This window comes from Beta vulgaris, chromosome 6 (genome assembly GCF_026745355.1).
Source record: "Beta vulgaris subsp. vulgaris cultivar EL10 chromosome 6, EL10.2, whole genome shotgun sequence".
NCBI classification, from domain to species: Eukaryota; Viridiplantae; Streptophyta; class Magnoliopsida; order Caryophyllales; family Amaranthaceae; genus Beta; species Beta vulgaris.
The window spans coordinates 52087781-52107683 of NC_079207.1; the positions used below are offsets into that span (position 1 = coordinate 52087781).

The window sequence follows — 19903 nt, forward strand, 5'->3', positions numbered from 1 at the left end:
AAATGAAGACAACTCCAGCTCCCGCACCGTCATGACGAGCGGCACCGTCAAAGTACATTTTCCAAGGTGGGAGTATTTCAATGAAAAACACGTCTTCACCTGGCAAATCATCTGATATCTCCCATTCTGCAGGGACTGGGTGGTCCGCGAAAAAATCTGCTATCGCTTGCCCCTTGACAGCCTTTTGCGGAACATACACAATGTCATATTGTTTCAGAAGCATAGCCCACTTTGCAAGTCTGCCAGACAACACGGGCCTTGAGAGAATGTATTTTATTGGGTCAGACCTTGAGATGACATGAACTGTATGTGCTTGCATGTAATGTCTTAATTTTTGGATTGCAAAAATCAAAGCAAGGCAAATTTTTTCAATGGGGGAGTAATTCAATTCAGCACCCACCAAAGTTCGGCTTAAATAATAAAGAGCTGTCTCCTTACGATCTTCTTGCTCTTGAGCACACATTGCCCCCAGGGATCGCTCCTGCGCCGCGATATAAAGGATGAGTGGTTTCCCTTTTATTGGTGCCCCCAAGACGGGGGGAGAAGACAAATACTTCTTGATACTTTCAAAGCCTTTTTACATGAGTCATCCCATTTGAATGGGGCATCCTTTTTCATGAGATGACTAAAAGGATGACATCTGCCTGCCAAATTGAAATAAACCTTCGAATGTAAGCGAGACGCCCTTGGAGGCCACGCAACTCCTTGAGGTTCTTAGGTTCAGGCATCTCTTGGATGGCCTTAATCTTTGCTTGATCAATTTCAATGCCCCTGTGCCTGACAATGAAGCCTAGAAACTTTCCTGAGGTGACGCCGAAAGCGCACTTGAGAGGGTTCATCTTTAATTTCCATTTTCGCAATCTTTCGAAGACTTGACGAAGGTCATGTAAATGATTCTCCTTCTTCTTAGACTTTACCACCAAGTCGTCTACGTAGCATTCCACAATTTGATGCATCATATCTTCGAAAATTTTCTGCATTGCACGCTGATACGTAGCTCCGGCATTTTTCAAGCCGAAAGGCATAACTTTGTAACAGAATATCCCTTTAGGGGTTCGAAATGCAGTTGCTTCTTGATCTTCAGGAGCCATGTGGATTTGATTGTATCCAGCTGTACAATCCATAAATGACAAAGCCTCATGACCGGGGTAGCATCAATCATGATTTCCGTTACGGGGAGTGGGAAATCTCCTTTGGACACGCCTCATTCAAATCGCGGAAGTCCACACAAACTCGTAACTGTCCATTTTTCTTTCGTACTGGCACAATGTTTGCTATCCAAGTAGGGTACTTGACTTCACGAATAAATCCTGCATCAATGAGCTTGTTTACTTCTGCCTCAATTTCAGGAATTAGTTCTGGCCTGAAACGTCTTTGAGATTGCTTCTTTGGGCTGACACCCTTTTTGATGGCTAAACGATGGACAGCGACTTTCGGGTCGAGTCCTGGCATCTCCTTATAGCTCCATGCAAATACGTCTTTATAATCAGAGAGTAACATGGAATATTTTTGTTCTTCATGTTGGGTAAGAGAAGCGCTTACGTAGACAGGGCGTGGCTCTTCTTGAGTTCCAAGGTTTAACTCTTTTAACTCATCAACGGTGGCTTGCCCCCCATCTTCAAGAGTTTTAGGAGCCTCATCTGTTTCCATCTCCTCGTCACTTTCAGGAGCCTCATGCCCTGTGATATGGTTTGAAGAAACAAATTCAACATCCTTTTCTTTTTCTTGACTAGGCGAACTCCTTTGATTTGTTAACACTATGACACGACCTTTGGCTTTCAAAGGTGTATGTTCAATGATGTCTACCACCTGTGTACGCCTCATGCGAGATGGAATAACACTTTGAGGTGCGTCCTCGCCTTTGACTTCATCTTTGCTTCTTGTGATGCGACTTAGTACCGACCGTCTTGGTTGTTTATCAATTGAGGTCGATGCGCCAAGACGTTTAAAGACAGATGCTTCTTTCTTAGAGAATCGAGAAGCTTGTAAGGGTGTTCGTGTTTTTGGTTTCACACCTTCATTTAGCTCATGTCCACCAAGTCTGTCAAAAACCGATGTATGGTTCTTTATGACAGGCGACTGTATTCGATCAAAGACCGATATTTTTTGCTGGGTCGACCTTCTTCACCCTCATTTTCTTCGACTTCCTCCGCAGTAATATATTGTGAAGAAGAGGTTGTCCCTCTACGCCGTGCGGAAATTTTGATGGGTGTTGGAGCTTCAAATCCCAAACCAACTTTAGTCGGACGTACCTCAACGCCATATTCTTGTAATCTCTTTTGTGTGTCATTGATTCCATGAGGCTCAACCTCAATAACATTTCCCATGGACGCTGGATTTTCGAAGTCATAACCAGAGTTCGCCAAGAGCTTATAAGCGTTTGGGTCAAATTTACCCTTGTTAAGCCATTTTCTCCTAGATTGATCAACAGATTCCGATGTCGGAGGCTTAGCAATTTGATTGTGGTTGGCTCTAGGCAAAGGAACAACCACTTCTTGCTTTAAACATTGGAGAGTAGTCTCATCTACTCCTTTTTCTTCCTTTGGATCTACTTTCATGACCTGATGCCCTGCAAAAGGTGATTCCCCTTCCTTACGACGTGATTTAGGAATATATCGCAAAACTGGAGTAGTTACTGAATTCTTCATTGCTTTAAGGGGTTGAGCAACAACTTCTTCTTTTACCTTCTCCTGTATTTTTGTTGTTGCATCTCAGTGGTGGTTGACTCCCTAGAGCTTGATGACGATGGAATGTCACCATTTTTGTTTGTACCTCTTTTCCCCGTTGAAGGAATTTTAGATGGCAACATTTCACTCGAGGGTTCTTCATCTTCAAAAAACTTAGCATCGGCAAAGTACGAATCTGTCATGCTAAAGGGTTTTACATCTCCATTTATTTTCTTCTCTCCTCCTCGATAAAATTTCAGACATTGATGAAGGGTTGATGCGACCACCCCATTTTCGTGTAACCATGGTCGTCCAAGCAACATTTTATATGACGTCTTTGTATCTATGACATGGAAGAGAGTAGATGATGTTAACTCTCCCATCACAAGGTTAAGACGTATTAGCCTATGGCACGCTGACTGTTCAAATTGAACCCCTGGATCATTAGACGACTATCAGAAAGATCTTCCATAGTGATCCCCAAATCAATCATGGTGGACTTTGGCATGATGTTGACAGCTGAACCTCCATCCACTAAGATACGATTCACTCTCTGGCCAAAAATATAACCAGCAACAAACAAGGGTCGGTTGTGAGGTTTTGAACCCAACAATAAGTCTTCATCAGTGAAGGCTAAGGCAAAATTACATGACGTGCATTTAGCCGAACTTTCTATTGGCTCTCCAGCATCTTTCACTTTGTCAAGGTATAGTTCTGGATGCTGAAGTGCAAGAGCCACCTGTCGACACATTTCTCGAGGCAAATGAAAGATCTGCCTCCATCCCATGCGTGTAGGAAGAGCTTCTAAGATAGATAATATCTTTGGATCTATCTCTGACCCTGAATGTTGAACAGTCACTTTAACAGAGACTTCATTTTCTTTAACCTTCTCTTGATCTCCCTCTTCTTCTTTTTCTTCATTATTCTCAACGAATGAGGTAGCATTAACAGTAACCGTAGTAAAGTAATCTTCAGGAAAGAATTCTTTCAAGATTACAGGAGTAAGTGGGTCTTGTTCAAGTAAGTCAATGGGCAATACTTGTTGTTTAGTATGCTTTTTTGACTTTTTCTTTTCTTTCGAGCGTCTTGAGCTTTTCCTTTTTGGTGCTTCTTCTTACGACAAGCAACCTTTGGTTGAGGCTTCGACTGTCGTCTAGGCCTCCTTCTAGTGACTAACGTCCACCCTTCGTCATCCTCTTCTTGTTGGTTGCTAGTTGGGCTACTGTGCTCAATAAATGGCACCTCATCAACTTGAAGAACTGGTCGCAACACATGTACAATTACTGGCTCCAGACTCCCAAACTGCAAAGTTTGAGCCTCCCAATAAGAATCTAACATTGCAGAGGCATGATTAGCTTCGACAACTTCATCAAAATCCAATACAATCTTCCCATCCTTTGCAAGTTGCATGATTCTCTCCTTGAGTGTTATACACTTTTCTATAGGATGACTAATCAGCCTGTGGTACCGACAGTAGTTAGGATCAGAAGTCCTACCGACCTCCGCAGGACGCTTAGCTTCGGGCAATTCAATGACTTTGTTTTCAAGCAAATCATCTAACATCCCTGATAAATCAGAGTCTGGAAATGGATATTTCTTTGCTTGGAGTTCTTTCAAGGTTGGCCTATTTTTCCTAGGTTCTTTGGAAGGTGAACCCTTATTGTTTTCAGTACCAGCCTTGCTAGAGATCTTGACAGGCGAGGAGGTAGTCGTGATCGACATTGACTCCTTAGTCGAACTTTTGGCAGTCTTGTCAATTTTCTTAAAATCCTTCTTCTCTTTCTTGTACTCTGAAGAAGTGTTGCTTTTGCCTCTATTGTTGGCAATGGTAAGCTCCATGTCATGAGCTCGCGTAGCCAACTCCTGAAAAGTCCTAGGCTTTATACCTTGCAAAATATAAAGCAAGTCCCAATCCATCCCTTGAATGCACATCTCAACAGCAGAGACTTCAGTCAGGCGATCTTTACACTCTAGACTCAATGCGCGCCAACGATTGATGTAATCGATGACTGGCTCATCCTTCCACTGGTGAGTCTTAGTTAGTTCAGTCATACTGACAATACGTCGAGTGCTATAGAACCTGTTCAGGAATTCCTCCTCCATTTGATCCCAACTGTCGATGGATTGTGAGGGTAAATCAGTGTACCAGTCAAAGGCCATGCCTTTAAGGAACGAACGAATTGTTTGACCAGGAAATCATCTGTGGTACCAGCATTATTGCATGTTTCCACAAAGTGAGCAATGTGTTGCTTAGGATTTCCTTTCCCATCGAAATGCTGGAACTTGGGGGCTGATAGCCAAGTGGCATGTGCAGCTTGTCAATTCTTTTGGTATAAGGCTTTACATACCGATGACTACCTTGAGAACTTTCCCCGAGTTGATTTTTGATAGCGTGAGCTACTAATAACTCAAGTTGTCGAGCTGTGGGTGGGCGGCGATCGTCTTCACCACTATCGCCTTCGCTTTCACCCCATCCAGTCTTGTGCTGCGTCGTCTCCCTCAAGTTTCTTGTTGAGGGCACGATTTGCTCATTTTGGAGTCGGATTTGAGCATCTTTTTCTTCTCCATCTTTCATTAATTTTTGGAGTAGGCTATTCATTTCAGCAAGTTGTTCCTCAACTGTCTTAGCCGAAGTCACCATAACAGCAGCAGTGTTCGACTGAGAGAGTAAGGGTTCCTCTAGTTGATAATCTTTAGAGGCGATGAGTCAACAATGTCATCACTTGTCTCATCGTCACTCCCCACATTGAGTGGGTCAATGAGAGGGCTAGTGTGGACAGTCAGTCTGTCTGACTTATCAGATGAGAGTTGCTTCCATATTTGAGAAGCAATCAATGATGGCTCACGTTCAGCCAAAGCGATTGAGCCAAACACAGGGGTTTCACGTCCTTGTATGAGCCATGCACGACAGATGATTCAGTAGCAATAGGCTTAGAGAGCTTTCTTGGCCTGGTAGGAACGTTCGCAGTTCGGAGCTTTGCAGCGGCGGCAGCAATAGCAGCCTTCTTCATTCCTCTGGTACGAAAACCAAGAGTCATATCATCCATATAATCACCCAACGTTACAGATTTTCGTGGGGTGTCAGCAGAGTTTTCAGAAGATTGAGAGATGTTCTTGCTTGAGGCCATTTCTCAGATTTGTTGTTGATGACGAAACAGAGATGAGAGGCAGAGATTGTCCCACCGAGCGTGCCAAAATCTGTATACACAAAATTTCGAGTCGAAATAAATAAGACGAGAAACAAAGTAACAAAGAAATTATATTTCAATAAATGTATTGAGTACAATCTCTGTAAATAGTTTATAATGAAAAATAAACTAAGTCCTCTGATTTTGTTTCGTAGCTTGAGAGTGACACGTGTTGGTGTCACGTGGAGTTGAATGTAGACTGACCTGTTGTCAACGTCAACCTGAGTTTGAGTGTGGGATGACGTTTTGTCGACGTCAACCTGAGTTTGAGTTTTGTTTGGGTATATTCGAATGAGGGCTGACAAAGCTTGAATCTCAGTCGAATATGTTTGAGTGTATCTGAATAGTCGGCACAATTTTGATGTGCTTGTTGACTAATTGCAGAGAGAATTCTAAGAGAATTTTATGAGCTCTTGAGAATAATGATTTTTCCGTCCCCTCAACTGAGAGATGTGAGGTCTATTTATAGGGAATGGAGATCCCTTCATGGACTTGGTAATTTATGGGTTTGGGCCCGTTTATGACTTGGAAGTCTTTTTACCTTTGCCACTTGACCACCTTATTTGGACTAATAATCTGGGCTAGCCCAATATTTTATAACCCAAATTGTATTTGTTTAATCTAATTTGGATATGTAATTTGAGTGGGCTAAATTAATTAAATTGGGCTATTCATATTTATTTTAGCTCAATAATAATTAATTTATTTTCATGTAAAACACTAATAAATTTTTAGTGTCTACACCAACTTATCATCCTCTTGAACCTTATTTATTTCATTCATGAAATCATATAGAAATTCTTTGATATTATCATTTTCATATGGAGCATTAGACAAATTGAACTCAAGGATAGGGCTATTGATGTGCATATATGACTCATTATGTGGACAAAGAGAAATATCATGATCATAAGAGTGACAACAAGAACAAATCTCAGACGAAGAGGTAAAAGTTTGAGAATCATAGATAGATAAATTTTCTAGAGTTGGAGTAACAAATCTTGCCATTGCCCACTCAAAGGTTTCCCTAACTAATTGCTCAAACAAATTACAACCCACCTCATGTGTCATATTCATGAATTTACCATTACTCGTGGAATCTACAGCCACCCTCATATAATCTTCAAACCCTCATGGATCACTAAATTAATTTCCCATTGTTCAAATAAATGGTCAGGACCAAGAACGTTTTCAGATCTAAGTTTGTATCTCCAAAACACTTCATGCTCAAATTGGGGAAAAGGATAGATGTCATTCAAAAAAAATAAAAATAAAAATAAATATAAAAATTATATATTTACAAAAAATATATACAATTAGTCTAATATTAATAGTGAAGATATAATAGTAATCAACCGTCTCCCCGGCAACATCGCCAAAATTTGACTTTCTGAATTGTATCACCTAATATACAATAACCTAAGGTCCACTAATTGAATAGTCAGGGAAGTCAGGATCGAATCCACCGGGACGATAACTTTACTACTATGTATGAACTCTAATATTATACTAACTAAATTAGATAAAAAAGGAAGTTGGTTTACTAAACTAATTGCTAATAATTAAAATACTAGGGAAGCAATTCACAATGCATGCAATTCGGGTTCTCAAGAATGATAAAAGAAACACAATAGATTAATAAGACTATGACACATGTAATTTCTCTCGAACATTACCTCTCTCGAAGCTCCCTAAGCCTCTTTCCAATGGTCATAGATCGCTAAGCCTACTATTGAGAGCATATACAAAATCCTATCTCTCGGCCTATAACTTTGTATTGCAACAATAATCAGACAAATTTGGCCAAATATGTAGATTAACATATATAACTCAATAGCAAGAACCAAATTAAACAAATTAACAAAGTAAATAATCATACAATCAATCCTCTCATATGCATACATAGTTCCCATATTCCCTAGAAATTAAACTACTCACTCATGATTAGGAAAACGTAATCATAATAATATACGCAAACATGATGAAATTATAAGGAGAATTAAAAACAGAATAGTAAAGGATGAGAGACAATACCAATCAAAGAACGAATCTTGAAAGCAATTACTCTATTGAAATCTTGAATGTGCTCACAAAGTATATTAAAGAGAAACTAGTGTTCTTAATAGAATAAAAGTATTTAACAAACTAAGAAACTGAACAATAATGTAAAAACCGTAGTTATTCCACTAAAAGGACAAGTATTTATATTAAAGTCATAAACTGCGCAACAAGCGCTTCAAACTGCAAAATTACGACCCACTCGGGCTGCCGTGGCGGATTTCGTCCGGCCGGGCATTCGTTAGGTCATTTTTCAAAGAATTAAGTGAAACAATGATCGGCCTGGCTGGGCCCGCAACAAAGCATGAAAACTGCTCATCTTCGAATTGTCATAACTTTCTTATCTCTCATCGAAATTTAGCGTATGACCAGGCATTGGAAATCTATCCAAGTTTATTGCATAACCTAATTAAAATCACTTAATTATCATTTACATATCAAATGTTGTGAGTAAAATAGTAGAGAATATTCCATTTTGGCACTTCTTTCAGTAATGCTTTGCTTCATTCTAGCCCAAATTCGTTCCAGAGAGATGCTTTGTGAACCTCATGCAATTTAACTTCTTTATTCATGTCTGTTCACCTCAATATTAGCCAACCATGCATAGTCTATTGGCATTTATCACCTGAAATTCATCAAAACAAGCGAACAGAGAGCAGTACAACAAAACATGAGTAAATCATGCAAATATGCATCTAAATGCTCTAATATGAACTAGAAAACGTAAATGCCCTAAATGCTCTAATATGAACTAGAAAACATAAATGCTCTAATATGTTAAGGGTTTAGGGTTTAGGGGATTAGATTTTAGGGTTAGGGAATAATGATGGCAAAAGCGTAAATAAAGAAAACGACAACTTAACGTCCGTTAGAAAAAGGGCATATGGTTGTAACACCCCCAAAATCCACACGCGTCTACCACTGCTACGTCGCGTCGACTTTGGGCGTGTTACCGCCGCGATGGAACGCAAGGCATAATAAGAGTTAACAATAACTTAAAACATTGTCTTGAAAACTAAAATGCAGCGGAATTAAAATATAAATACAACTCGGGAATCGTCAGCGACCCCCACAAACTATTTATGTAAGTCCTAGAAAAACCAATAATACTTATTTCAAAATGCTTTAAATGCAAATACCAAAGACTAGCCCCCGTATGCTCGGTATCATGCAGCAGCTCCAGCACATCTAGTCTGCTCCCCATTGTAGCATCAATGGTTCATCGCAGTTCATCAAACACATAATAACACACAATCAGCTATGCTGAGTACGTAATGAACCATTGAATACATATAAGCATAAATGATGCACACATGAACAATCTTAAGCATGATGCTACATTATGTTACATCCTTTAACCTTTAATCTTTAATCTTTATTTGTCATCGAACGGGCACCGTCATCTTACTAGAATCATACGGGCTACTGAATCTTTAATAGACACTAGGTCTATTAGATGAAATGCAAAAACGGTTTTGTTCCGTCTCACACCCATCACCTTAGTATGCATACCCAAGATCAAACGGAACCTTCCGCCTACTTGAGTTTATCAAAAATATAAGGACACTACTGTCGTCACAGTTAGGCCTTGTAGGAGCGTAGGACAAGTCCCACACTCCCCCCATTGTTCATCACTTGTAGGGAGTCCAGCTACAAGATATTGCATAATTCATTTTATATTAACCATTCATTTCATAACCACATATAGTCATTTACCTGTTCTCTTAGTTACTATGCTAAATCGTATCTCTTGTAACACTCTTGTTACACTATGGATACATAGAATCATTTACCTGTCCTCTTAGTTACAATGCTCGAATCATATCTCTTGTAACAACCTTGTTACACTATGGATAAGATTAAAAATGCTCATGTTTATACTACGATAGAATTATGCATTCTAATGCAACATATCGATTTCAATTACAAATGTCTAACCAACAATCTCAATCAATCAAACGTTCCCTATCATGCTTCTAGTTCAATAACATAGATTGCAAACCTAATCATGATACAATACTTGGGATTAAACTGGTACGCGTACGTACCTTGTAACGGAGAATTTTCGCTGTCTTAATCGAACATTCCGCTTATGAAATTGGGACCTAAATCGTTAAATAAAAACTTTAGTGCTACGTCGTTGATAACATTAACAACTACTACGCAACTAAGACTATATGGTTTAATAATTCGAAGTAAGCGATAACTAAACCCCTTGTTTATGAATTTTCGTTACTTTTCAATTATAAAGAGTTAAACGTCTTTTAGGGATTAAGGCTAGTGAGCATACTAATATAGTTAGTGTCATTAGTCCGCTATCTTTACCAAACCAATTAAATTATAAGTCCAACCATGTTTTATGTCCAAAAGTCTTAGGTCCAATCCAGTATTATGTCCGAAAGTCAGATCCGCCATTATAGTCAGAATAATAAAATGAACTCATTAACTTGAATTATTAATTAACTAATTATAATTTAACATAATTATGAAAACATAAATTATAATTAAACTTAATATAATATATTCAATATATAGTTGATTTTATACCGTTAAGCTCGCCGGCCATCAATTTCCGGCGACCGATTTCCGGCAACGGCGCAACAACTTCGTCGCACAGCCCCGCCTGGCTCGCACCGCACCTCGCACACACCTGCGCACAGCAGCAGCAGCGGGCCTCGTCGCTCACGCGAGCCTCGCACAGCCTTTGTCATTTCTCGCGCGTACCCTCAAGTCGTCACACAGCCCCACTTCACACAAACCCGCGTCCTGCTTGCTCGTCTCGCACAGCACTCGAACCTCGCAGCGTCCCTCGAACACCCACGGACTCCCTCACTCGGTCCTCGACACGACTCGCACAGCCCAGCACCTGCTCGTCTCATACAGCCCAACACCTGCTCGTCTCGCACACGAGCCTCGCACCGCCCAACTCTCGCTCGCACACGCTGCAGCGCTACTCGTCGCACAACGCGACGAGGATCCGAGAAGGCACGACGAGGGAGACGAGGGCAGGGAAGGACAGAGAGAGAGGAGAGGATAGCAATGAGAGAAAAGAGGAGAGCAGCGAGAGAGAAGAGGAGAGCAGCGAGAGAGGAGAGAGAAAAATGGGAGATGACGGCTGAGGGAGGAGAGGAAAATTTAGGGTTTCTAAAATTTTTCTCCTCTTCTTTCCCTTTTTATACCCTTCTAAAAGTCGTAACTCTAGATCGGGTAAAATCGGCTTAACTTTTATAAATCCGAAATTAACACAACTGACTCGTATTAATATTATTATATTCTTATTATTCTCTAAACAATACTAAAATACCTTTTTATTAACTTCTTGGTATTTCTTAATTATTACGAATTAATTCCAAAAATACGGAGTATTACAGGCTTTCCCCCTTAAAAGAAGTTTCGTCCCGAAACTTGGAGGTAGCCAGTCTTAACGACGATCTTTTGCACTTCTAAGTCCCAAAATTTCATAAGCGTTTTCTAACGTTCGCACAACAGATAAGCAATAACTACAATTAACTATCGTAATTAACATACTTTAGGGTGAAATGCGAAATTCTATCGCATTCTTCCCCCCTTAAAAGAAAAGTTACGTCCCCGTAACTCACGTACCTCTTGAAAAAGCTCAGGGTACTTCAGACGCATTGCATCTTCGGCTTCCCAGGTGGCTTCTTCAGTATGTTGATTTCTCCACAACACTTTGACAATTCTGACGTCCTTATTCCTCGTACTACGCACCTTGCGGTTTAGGATCTGGCCGTAGTAGAAAAAACATCAAATGCTCCGGTTAAAAACCCATTAAATGCTCCGTATTTAGCGCGTAGCAGAAGCCATACGAGCATTTGAGCATTTTACAAATGCTCCGGTTTTCCCCGGAGCATTTTGTAACTCAAATGCTCCGGTTGTTTAAAAAACCGGAGCATTTGACAGTCAAATGCTCCGGTTGTTTAGAAAAAACCGGAGCATTTGTTTGTCAAATGCTTCGATTTTTTCTTAACAACCGGAGCATTTGATAGTTTTTTTTTCTAAAAAAAAAATTGTACAGCTTCAGCAGGTGCTCAGTACAAGTAGCTTTCAGTGTGGCAGCCCCTAAGACTACTTTTATAAAAATCAAAAGAACAGATAAAAAGGATATAAAGTGAAATTTTATTAATCAAATAAAAAATTAATATGCCATGACACAAGTATAAACAACTAGCTAATAATTGCAAAAAAAATCTCATATGCCTTTACGACACCATAATTAGTATTCTACAAAAAGTTCCGTGAAAAACAGGTAAGAATTATAAATCTAAACTAAAGAAAGATGCTTGTCACCCTTTTGCCTGATGGTGATTCCTCCATCCTTGCAATAGCTTCTTCATCATTGTCACACCCTAAAAACATCATCACCATCAGATTGATTCAAAACCTGCTCCTCATGACACCACAACAACCTCTGCACCAAATGAGACAAACCAAATAATATAACAATATCAAAGTGCAGTAAAATGCATTAAGATTAGAAAGCAACTCCAGCAGTAGAGTGCATTCAGATTAGGATGCTCTTTGATCTCATAACAAAAAGAAAATAAGATACGACAAAAGGAAGCTACCCATGCTGTGAAAGGTACTAAAAAAGGACATTATCCTCTTAAAATTCTAATAAACCGAAAATAATAACATTGAAACATAGAATTGAGATGGTTTACATAATTTATAAATCATCTCCAACTCATAGGAAGTCATCAATAGAAAGACTTTAAATTAATCATTCCAGAAAATGTAAGAAAGGCGGAAGTTAATGGGTCTCAAGTAAGGTAATTCCTCTATGTCCTAGCTTTCAAGTTTTTATCCCCTTAAACAAAGAGAAAAGGAAGAATTGAAAACAAAAGCCTCAAAGTTCTTGTATATTCTGTATTTTCTGCCTTACATAGTACAACAATACTTGATAAGCCTTCTTGTTCACACCATAAGTAAAGAATCAAAAATTCTTGTTCACACCATAAGTAAAGAGATTAAAAAGAGAACAAGAAACACAGTTATAAGCAAAGGAGAAAATGACAACTACACATCAAGATATTCCCACATGAAAAAAATCATAAGCTAACTAGAATCAAGTGATGATATAAGTAGAGAACTAGCAGGGCACATATTACTCTTGAATCAAACATCAGTGAAGTGCGGTCCAAAACACAAGATAAAAATTATTTCAAAGATATGTAGAATATAAAAATATAAATCAACTGATACATGGATATATATATATATATGAAAATATTAGGAGGTAACATACAACTTCTTTTGGCCGCCTGCAAAATCGTGGCATTAAATATTAGCACATGACGAGCAAAATGTGATATTGGTCGCCTTCTAAAATCATGAAAAAAACCCACATCAAACTTGCCAGATAAATTTCCCTCTCTGCTCAACAATTAAACATCCAATATATACTACATAATTCAGAGAATAGCGTAGCAATTCATGCATCATGTAGTCATTAATTATGCAAAAAAAAAAAGCCAATAGCAGATACAGCTAAGTCTTGGACAGGTTTGCCATAGTTGCCCAATCACTTATGGTCAAGCCCGTAGTATATACTGCATAGCCCCTGACTTGAGCACATGACCCAACCAATAAAAACCATTCCAGAATCAAGTTTGAGGTGACTAATGCACACATTATATGAAATATGCCGTCTAATGTAGTTGACATCTATTGAAAAACTGATATTGTAGAATCTCATTACCTGACAGAACACAAAGGTATGAAATGAAGGTGTTTTCCGTCGAATTGGAGAACTCCAAGAGCTACCAATTGGTAGATGCTGTGACTGATGATGTTTCTCCACATACTGTTGGTTATAAAATAGGCGTCTCTGCCAACAGGTGGCCGCTTCATTAGTTCATCATTAGGTGGTTCAGTGGCTAGTGCTAAGGCTGCTAAGGTGTCCATATATATAATCATGTCCACCCAAAGCAACTGAACCGCTGTAAGAGGAGCTGAACCTGCGGTTTTTTATCAGAATTATACACAAGCAAAATAGCAATCAGAAGATAAATTCACAACCAGTGAAGCGAAAAATAAGTAAAAGAAAGGAATTGATGTTAAATGAACCTGAAATGCAAGCAGAGAAAAAGTTGATCACCAGAGCAACTATGTTTACTGTTAGCTGTACAAACTTCTAAATTACATAGACAGATCGACCCCAGCGAGTAACATTTAGTATGGTTGTGAAATTATCTGGAATGATTGTAAGATCCACATTTCCAATCGTTAAAGGCATTGACCATTCTAATAAAAGGAATCCATGTAGACGGCATAAACTTAAACTGAACTAAACGCTAGATCTTGAAAAATATTTCTCATGACTTCAGAGTACTAAAATTGAAAAAGTTTGAGATATAACTAATCTCAGTAACACCAGGATCAAGAATCAAGGAGAGACACACCATAACTAAGCACCATGACTAACTTAGATATCACACCATAACTAAGTTTGTAGTTAACTCAAACAGCACACACATTGAAATTATTTTCAGCCTTTCAGGGAAATGCACAGGAAATTAACTGCTGCAATGAGGTTCTTCACTCAGATTGGATCAAAACCATTAAAAGAAGTTACATCACGTTCCTCTCAGAATTTGACATGCTAAACCAAAAAACTTTAAAACATTCAACACCCAAAATTTGTTTGTCCAAAGGAAACTGCATAAAACACATGATCATAATATTATAAACATTACATATGTCAATGAAGCAGAAATTTGAACTTATGGCTCATTTAGTATAAAGTCATAAAATGAGGTTCTCCATATAGTACTGCTGCACTAACTTTATGTAAAATTTAAGAAAAAACTCTATTTGGCAAAAACCTAGCTAAACATAAGAAAGGAAAGGTGTGAGTCCTATAGGCATACAAAAATGCTCCCACTAGACTCCTGAGACAAAAATCTAACTAGTCAAAATTTAGCCAAATAGCCATACTCATAATTTAACATGAAATGTGTTGTAACAAACGCAATCAATCAACAAAGAATTAAATAACGATCTACCCAATACAAGAATTAATGTGGTTCACTAACAATGTGTTAGCTATGTCTAGGAGAATTGTTTTTATTAGGTTTAGGAGAGAGTACAAATTTCAGGATAGAAAGGCGGAAGTTAATTATAGAATTTATATTGTATCCTACTAATTAACCTAAACCGATAGACCTAAACCGAAACTGAAACAAACTCGATATACTAAACAACATATACCTTGGTTAATCCTAGCACCACATAATTAATTCAAGGCATAGCTCTACATAATGTTTAGTTACAATTCAATACTCATGGTCATCCGCATCTAAGCAAATGTTTTTCTTTCTTAAACTTCCATTACCACTCCGAGATAATGAATGTGAAAGTCACATAAAAAAAAGTGCACATAGGAAATTCACAATGGAAAGTACTGAAATTAAAAGCCTAAAATTAAAAATTAGGTTCTAAGTGTTGTGTGAATTAACGAATCGAACTTAGATCTAAAATCGAAAATGAAGAACCAAGAACGAGATGAAGAGAAAAGGAAGAAATTACCAAAAAAATCAAACCTTGGTCATTTCTGAATGTCGAACATCCTCACCCTTCTCTTCCTCTTGATTTAACTTTGCCAAAATTCCTCCCTAATTCTTGATTTCAAAGAGGAGCGAGAAGGATTAGGGAATTATGGTTTGAGATCTAAAAAGGAGAGAAAACAAGAATAGAGAGAGGAGTTCGAACAATCTAGAATCGTGGCGAACTTAGGCTCCGTTTGGTAGGGCGTAAAATGTTTTCCCGGAAAACTGTTTTCCTCTATTTTTAGTTTTACATTGTTTGGTTGGCAAAAGAGTGTAAAACCATTTTCCCTTGGGGTAAATTACTCTCCCAATGATGGAAAACCATTTTCCTTTCAAAATGAAGGGAAACTATTTTCCTTGTCTCTCTTATACACTCCTCTCATACCTCCTTACTTTCCTTTCATTTTCCTTTCATTCATCATTTTTTTACATCGAACCAAACAACGGAAAACTAATTTTGGAATTGTGTTTTCCATTGTAAATTGTTTTCCATGAAAATCATTTTACACTGAAAATGTTTTACGCCCGACCAAACGGAGCCTTAGACCGCGTATTTCTTGCTTTTCATATGAGTGAGGGTTGAAATAAATTCAGATCACTTTAGTATGCGAGTGAAAATTGAACTGGAAACCCTAGAAATGGGGGATCCATCGTCCGAATTCAGAGCTTCTACGAACGTATAGAAGGAGATGGAGAGAAGGAGGGCAGTAGTTGGCGTTTCGGTGGAGTATGGAAGGAGATGAAGGCAGGGAGAGAGAAAACATAAAGGCGAAATACTGGGGAAGCAGTAATTTCATTAGAAGAGGGAGGGAAGTAGGGGGCAATTAATTAATAATAAAAAAAAGTAAGCCAAATGCTCGGGTTGATTGAAAAAAGGCGCGGAGCACTTATTTACAACTGCTTGTGTTGATTAGTCAACCGGAGCATTTGACATCAAATGCTCCGGTTGACTAATCAACACAAGCAGTTGGGAATTTTTTTTATTAAAATTTTCATAAATGCTCGGGTTAATTGGACAACCAAAGCATTTGATAAGTAGCAAAAGCAGTTTTTTGCACTAGTATGGACAGGTTTCTCCTCATAGGATAAGGTTTCGTCTATTTCGACATTTTCCGGTTCAAGTACATGTGACTCATCAGGTACGTATCTCCGGAGTTGGGATACGTGAAACACATTATGGACCCTTTCTAAGTTATTGGGCAAATCTAGGCGATAAGCGACTTTGCCTACTCTCGCCAGAATCTCATATGGTCCTATGAATTTAGGGCTTAGCTTCCCCTTTTTCCCGAATCGCATCACTCCTTTCATTGGAGACACCTTAAGCAATACTTTTTCCCCGACTTCGTAATTCTCATCCCTTCGCTTCTGATCCGCATAGGATTTCTGCCTGTCCTGTGCAGCCTTAATCTTTTCTTGAATGAATCGAACTGATCCACTTCTCCTGAATCATCTCAGGTCCTAACACCACAGTCTCACTAATGTCGTTCCAACACAAAGGGCTACGACACTTTCTCCCATATAGTGCTTCAAATGGTGCCATCTTAATACTAGCATGGTAGCTGTTGTTGTATGAGAATTCTATGAGGTCCAAATGGTCTTCCCATGATCCTGGTATTCTAAGGCACATGCTCGCAACATGTCCTCTAAGTCTGAATAGTTCTTTCGGTTTGACCTTGTAGCTGGGTGAAAGTTGTACTCATCAATAGCTCACTACCAAAGCTTCCTGAACCTTTTTCCAGAAATTCGAAAGGAATCGCGAATCTCTATCTGATACTATACTCGTGGGTACTCCATGCAATCGAATGACATTTTTCACATAGGCCTTGGCTAAGGCTTCCATACTCCACGTATCTTTCATAGGTATGAACCTTGCTGTTTTGGTTAGTCTTCCACTATCACCCATATGGTATTATTGCCTCCCCGACTCCTAGGTAAGGCTACAACGAAATCCATGGATATTGATCCCATTTCCATGTCGGAATGTCTAAAGGTTGAATCTTTCCTTGAGGTCTCTTGTGTTCACTTTTGACTTTCTGGCATGTTAGACATTTGGAAACAAACTCAGCTACTGCTCTCTTCATCCCAGGCCACCAGAACATCTTCTTGAGGTCCTTATATAACTTATCTCCCCCTGGGTGGACGGAATAAGTCGTGTTATGACCCTCACCCATTATCTTTTTGTTTCAATTCTTCACATTTTTGTGGTACACACCACCTACCCTTATATCTTATGCTTCCATCCTCATGGATCGCAAACCCTTCTGCTTTTCCCTCCTTAAGCTTTCTTTGACTCGCTCAAGCTTCACATCCCCAGGTTGACTCTCTCTTATTTTGTCTAGAAAGTTGGGCTCGATGGTTAGGGCACTCAACAATCTTTCTACCTCCCCTTCATGAACAACTTCTAACTGGAGTCTAGAAACTCCTCACAAAGTTTGTCGGCGACGACTAATGTATTCAGGCTATGGCTAGACTTGCGACTTAACGCATCAGCAACGACGTTGGCTTTACCCTCATGGTACTGAATGTCTAAGTCATAATCCTTGATGAGCTCTAACCATCTGCGCTGTCTCATATTAAGGTCTTTCTGGGTGAAGATGTATTTGAGACTTTTGTGATCAGTGAAGATTCGACAAGTCACCCCGTAAAGGTAGTGTCTCCAGATTTTTAGGGCAAACACTATTGCGGCCAATTCTAAGTCGTGGTTGGGTAATTGACTTCATATGGCTTCAACTGCCGAGACGCATAAGCTATGACCTTCCCATTTTGCATAAGAACACAACCCAACCCATTCTTGGACGCATCACTATACACATCATATCCCTCATTCCCATTAGGCAAGGTTAGGACAGGTTAACCTTTCTTTGAGCGTTTGAAAGCTTTCTCACTGTCCTCATTCCAGTTAAACCTACAATCCTTCTTCATCAAATTGGTCATGGGCTTTGCTATTTTGGAGAAGTCTTTCACAAATCTCCTATAGTAACCGGCTAAACCCAAGAAACTTCTTATGTCTGTGACATTCTTTGGAGTAGGCCATTCACTCACGGCTTTGATCTTTGCAGGATCTACTGACACACCCTCCTTGGAGACAAAGTGACCCAAAAATGACACTCTTTCCAACCAAAATTCACACTTCGAAAACTTCGCATATAGTTGGTTGTCCCTAAGTGTCTTGCAAAATGACTCTCAAATGACCCTCATGTTCCTTGCTCCTATAATAGATCAGTATATCGTCTATGAACACAACGACAAATTTGTCGAGGTAGGGTCGAAAGATCCTATTCATAAGGTCCATGAAAACTGCAGGTGCATTAGATAACCCGAAAAGGCATTACCGTAAACTCATAGTGGCCATATCTAGTCCTGAAGCAGTCTTAGGTATATCATGATCAAATCCTCAATTGATGGTAACCTGACCTTAAGTCTATTTTGGAGAACATCCCCGCACCCTGAAGTTGGTCGAAACAAGTCATCAATCCTAGGCAATGGGTACTTGTTTTTCACAGTGACATTGTTCAACTCCCGATAGTCTATACACAACCTCAAACTACCATCCTTCTTTTTCACAAATAAGACGGATGCTCCCCATGGTGACATGCTAGGTCTAATATACCCTTTGTCGAGTAGTTCCTCCAACTGGTTTTTCAACTCGTTCATTTCGCTGGAGCCATTCGATATGGGGTTTCGAAATTGGTCCAGTCCCAGGTACTAGGTCAACGGTGAACTCTACATCTCTCCTTGGTGGCATACCAGGTATATCTTCAGGAAAAAATCCTGGAACTCTCGGACTATGGCACATCTCAGGCTTAACGGATCATCCTCAACTCTTCTCACCGAACACATAAATAGAGGCCATCCCTTGTCTACATAGTTCTTAAGTTGTAAGGCATTGATCACCTTAATCCCGGGTTCTCGAGGTATTCTCCTATATGACACTCTTTTTCCCGAAGGATCCTCAGTTCCACTTTTGCGCATCGCAGTCTATCTTAGCCATGTACTTTCCAAGCCAATCCATCCCCAAAATAACGTCTAGGTTTGATAAGTTAAACTCTATCAGATCAGAAGGAAAGAAACCTCCCTATTTTCAGTGGCACTTTTAGAAATCTTTTAGAGCAATTAACAGTCTCCCCAGACGGAATGACTATAGGCATAGAAATCGACTCAGACTCGATCAATGTTAAAGTCCTAACAGTTGAATGGGCAATAAATGACAATGATGCTCCAGAATCAAAAATACTTTAACAGGAGTGGAGTTGATAGAAAATGTACCCGAGACAACATCCCTTCGAGCCTCTTGTTCTCTAGTCGACATCATATACAGCTTCCCCTTGCCCTTATCTTGGGAATTGGTTGCATTGTTCCCATTAGATGTCTGATTATTGGTGTTGGTTAAGGCTTGGAGTAGTTAGAATTCCCATTGTAAGCA

The 19903-nt window shown here is 39.3% G+C and overlaps 1 non-coding gene across 2 annotated transcripts; it reads right to left on the reverse strand.

The window, feature by feature from the left end:
- Positions 1–12026: 12026 nt before the first annotated feature.
- LOC104896995 (uncharacterized) lies at positions 12027–15662 on the reverse strand. 2 transcript variants are annotated; one of them, XR_790557.4, is made up of 3 exons: positions 15475–15662; positions 13632–13890; positions 12027–12341 (listed from the first exon to the last, which is right to left on the reverse strand). It is a non-coding gene; the product is annotated as an uncharacterized LOC104896995 (transcript). The 2 variants fall into 2 exon arrangements; XR_007275678.2 differs by having other exon boundaries at positions 15461–15662.
- Positions 15663–19903: the final 4241 nt, after the last annotated feature.